The sequence below is a fragment of the Diceros bicornis genome (genome assembly GCF_020826845.1).
Source record: "Diceros bicornis minor isolate mBicDic1 chromosome 13 unlocalized genomic scaffold, mDicBic1.mat.cur SUPER_13_unloc_1, whole genome shotgun sequence".
Taxonomy (NCBI): domain Eukaryota; kingdom Metazoa; phylum Chordata; class Mammalia; order Perissodactyla; family Rhinocerotidae; genus Diceros; species Diceros bicornis.
This window is the reverse complement of record NW_026690866.1, coordinates 16398794-16403319: the sequence shown is the minus strand read 5'-3', so window position 1 is coordinate 16403319 and position 4526 is coordinate 16398794. Positions and strand designations below refer to the sequence as shown.

Below are 4526 nucleotides of genomic sequence, written 5' to 3'. Positions count from 1 at the left end.
CCCGCCCCTGGAACTGGTCTCCGCCCACAACGTTCGGGTCTGGCTCCGCCCACAGCCTGGACCACGCCCACAGCCTTGTTCTGTCTCATTGCCCCGCCCACAACCTCGTCCCCGCCCACAGCCTGGTCCCGGATCACTGCCCCACCCGCACCCTTTTTCCCGCCCACAGAACCGCCTCCCAGGCCTGCTGTCACTCACAGCCTTGTCCCCGCCCACATCCCGCCCCTAGAACTGGTTCCCGCACACTGCCCCGCCCCTAGATTTTGTCCCTGTCCCTGATGCTGACCCAGCCCGCTTTCCAGCTTCTCACTCACTCTAGAAACTAGACACTTCCCCCGAGCCTGGGGTGTGCAGCCTCGCCCCGCCCACCGCCCATCCCGCAGCCCCCAAACGTTTGTCCTCCCCGAACGCCCGCCCCAGACCGGAACCGGAAGCGCGTGTGGCGCCGTGGATGGAGCAGGCGTTCTGTTCGGTGTGTTCCGTCTTCTTGGCGCTGACAGCATTCCTGTGGACGTTCACCCTCATGGGCGGGGCTCGGTGAGCGGCGGGCTCTCCCAGCTCCAGTCGTGGTCCAGGGAGGGGCCTGGGCCTGGAGAAGCCCCGTCAGGGCCCGGGGTACCTCCGTCCTCCCGGAGCCCCGTTTCCCCCGAGGCTGTTCGCTCAGTGCACCCGAGGCTGCTGTTCCTCCTGGCTCCGGGAGCCGCTGTCCCCTCCTCAGAGTCCCCGTCATCGTTCTCCATGGGATTTTGTCCCCAGAGGGCTTATCCGCGTCTGCAGACGGTGTTTGGGTTGTTACAAATGGGGTGCTCCTGGCATCTAGTGGGGGAGGCAGGGATGCTGCTCAGTGTCCTCCAGGGCCCAGGAACGCATGACAGAGATTTATCCGGCCGGAAATATCAGTTGTGCCGAGGTTGGGAAACCTGCTCCAGGGCCTGAAAATCTCCCGAGCCCTGAATGAAGTGTGGAAATTGTTGACAAGTCAGCGAGTCACTTACAGGGTCCCTAAATGACAAGCTTGTTTAAAGGGTCCAGAGTCATCAAAAATCTCTGTCCAGCCAAGTGAGTTGAGCGACTCAAGTGCACACAGCACGAAGCTGCTTTCTCCCATCTCGGGGAGCAGCAGGTGGCTGGATAGGAATTGGGAAAATACAGTCACAGCCAACAGTTACAGTTAAATCAGTAAATACATAAAAAGAAAAGTGAATGGGGTGAACTTTCCATCCAACACCCTATAAAAGGCTTCAAAAGATTGTTTGCACTTTTTTCCCCCCTCAGACACGAAAAGCATCCGTGGAGATCAAGTTTGAGGTGAAAACAGTCTCAGGGTCCACCTGTCCTCGCTGATCCGTGGATTTCTGTGTGACCAGGTGAGTACCCTGTGGACCTGGTACCAAGAGGTTCCGGCAGCCTCCGCTGTGCAGAAGACCTGCCAGTGGCCTTTCCTGGGCTCAGGTTGTCACCACATGGAGTCATTGAGAGTGAAGGTATCTTGAGAAATATTGTTGATGTTTGATGGATGGAAACATGGTAAGCTGTGTGTGGTTCTGTGTGGTAAATATTTCAGTAAGTACAGTTATATGCAAATAAAACCACATGAAACAAACGTAAATAACTGCAAATGTGTATTATAGTAAAAAATATAGATTTACTTGCATTGCATAATACTCAAAAGTCAGGATTTATATATAAGATAAATACAGAAATGTTTTCGTGTGTATGTAGTATTAGAAAACATCCCATGAAATATTAGCAGGGATACTCAGCAACATTCCTACGACCCATTCAATTTGACATCTAAAGTCCTATAAATCCTCCACATAAATTTGAAATAAAGGAACATTCAGGGAAAAAGATATTTGGAACTTCTTTGTATTAATAACAAATTTAAAATTGAATTTGCCAGTAGCCAGATTTATTTTGAGCATTTTTTTCTTTATGACATTTCACATCATTTGGAAGAGTACTAAGCAACACTGTAGGTTAAAGGGAAGGGCGCTAGTCTCCAAAAAGACTGTCCTCTCCACCTTGCCATCTAAAGGGAATTAACTTTGTTTCTTGAAACTTTTCTGAAATAACGGTCTGGTGATTCACGTTGCAGAGAATCTTGTGAAGTAATTTTGTATTTAGTTGTTGGCCTCTACTAATTGTGTGTGTGTGTGTGTGTGCCTTTTTCATTCTAGCTTTCCTGTGATGTTCTTGAGGGGAATGTGTGCTTGTCATGCAATAGATAATCTTTGAGTGTATAATTTATGGTGACCAACCATCCTCGTTTCTTCAGGACAGTGGGGTTTTCCAGGACACAGGACGTTTAGTGTTCAAACAAGGGCAGTCCTACACAAACCGGGATGGTTCCTCATCTCATGAGCCAGGCCCTGGGCCACATGCATGGGGACCTGGAGAACCAGAGAGACCTTGTCCCATCTCTATGGAATTTATATTGTATTTGGGAATTTGGATTTTGAAAAGTTAATGATGAGAGTGATGTAGGAGTTTGGCACAAGGGGAATCAACGTGAGGGGGCAGTGAAGCCCTCTTGAGAAGGACTGATATTTAGCTTGAGAGCTGGAGTTGGGACTGGATTTAGCTGGTCGGAGGGTTAGACTGGAGTGAGGGTGTGGGAGTGTGTTCAAGAGAGCGTTTCAGGCAGAGGGACCCGCATGAGGACACCCTTGAAGCAGAGAGACTGGTGTGTCCATGAACTGAGAAGAAGGATGGCTGAGCCGAGTCAACACAGGGGGAGGGGTGTGAGCCACACCAGCGAGGGCGGGACAGGCAGGACCAGATCAGGCGTGACTTGGGACTCTGTTCTAAGACCAGTGGGAACACTCTGGAGAGATGCGAGTAGAAGGATGATGTGATTAGGGTTTGGTCTAAGCATGTGGGTAAAAATGGACTTCATGGTAAAGAATGAAGACTTAATATGCAAGATGGGAGGTGCTGGGAATAAGATTAGGAATAAGATGATTGTTCCCTAGGCCTGGGTGATGGCTGTGGAGTAGGAAAGAAGTAGAAAGAAAAGATCTTGGAGTGTAAACCGAGAGAACATAACGGTACTTTCTTGCCTGCATGTGTCAGATGGCACAGGGCACTGACTTTTCTCCTCGCTGCTGTCCGTGTAGACCTGCAGGCGCCTCACCCACGTTTGTGTGTTCACCCCTCTTTGCCACTCACAGGCCCACCTCCACATCCTAAAAGAAGTCAGGCCTTACTTGTGAGGTGGTTGTCTCACACGGGAGACACCTAGGAGAGCCCCTGCAGGCATCAGAGCAGCCCCTTCAGCATCTCCATCAGCCTCCTCCCTTCCCCTCTCTCGCTTTCCACACCCAGAATGACCCCTGCTCAGTATTCCACATGCCCATGATCTTCCTCCCCCAGGCTTGAGAAGGGTGGGACAGCCACTGTGGTGGACATCATCTGCACATTCCCCTCTGACCCCCGCAGGTCCCAGGCTGGACAGAGAGTGACTGTACTGGGAGCTGAGCCATGAGACCCAGAGCATCACCCATCTGGGCTCCTTCATCCTGGACGGAGACAGCCTCTACGTCAGTGGTGAGGGGCTGTGATACAGCCACGCTCTCTCTCCCAGTCGGAGTTCTGTGTTCCCTCCGTTGCTCTAAAGTGAGCTATGATCCATCTCTCTATCCTCCTGGTCTGGGTTCAGTCTTCTCATCACTGTGTGATCACTGGGTCCAACCACCTTCCATCTCGTTGCGTTCCCCCTGAACACCCCTCCACTTATCCCCTCTGCTGTTCCCACAAATGTCCCTACATCCTTCCTTTTCCTTAATTCTTTATGTTCACCCCAACTCTTGCTCAGCTCCTCTGGCCTTCTCTCCACAGGTTACACCTATGGAGCCATGGCCCCAACTACCAACAGTGAGTATTCCTGGCCCTGAACTCCTATGTCCCGTCTGCATTTGGGGTTGGGGAGCACTTGTTCTCCTTCACCTGCTGTCCTTGATGAGGGAGGCACCTGAAGTGCCCTAATTCATCCCTTCTCTCCCTCCCGGGTTCTGGTGGAGAGTCCCAGCCCAGTGTGAGAAAGCCTTAGACACAGATATGTTCTCCACCACATTCTGATCCCACGTGGTTTTCACTTTAATTCTACTAGAGCCCCACCCTTGGTCCTCCTTTTCCAGGTATCCCATCCATCTTCCCATTTTTCTACCTGTCTATCTGTCTCTATTCTGAGTTCAGTCTCTCTTGTTCACCTATCTCTCTCTCTTGGGCTCCTCTCATCCACAGGCTTGCTCATCCCTCTGCTCACACAGTCACCCGTCACCTCACTTTCATTTATGCTTCACCTGTGAATGGTGGTCCTGAGACAGCCAGTGCTGGAGCCCGTGTGAGCCTGGGGGCTCCTCCCACTCTGTCCCTCCCTGCTGACAGCCTACTCCACAGCTCCCGAGCCGGCCACCAGGTCCCTGCATACTTGCTCATCACCTGTGCCACCAGAAGCCACCACAAGTATCTGGGGGTGCCTTTTCCTTCCCAAGAGAAGCTCTCTGGCCCCACTCCCCCACGAG

The 4526-nt window shown here is 51.8% G+C and overlaps 1 long non-coding RNA gene across 1 annotated transcript; it reads left to right on the top strand.

The window, feature by feature from the left end:
* The first annotated feature begins 495 nt into the window (after positions 1 to 495).
* LOC131401740 (uncharacterized) lies at positions 496 to 3857 on the top strand. The gene is made up of 3 exons (XR_009217917.1): positions 496 to 537; positions 1276 to 1367; positions 3841 to 3857. It is a non-coding gene; the product is annotated as an uncharacterized LOC131401740 (long non-coding RNA).
* Positions 3858 to 4526: the final 669 nt, after the last annotated feature.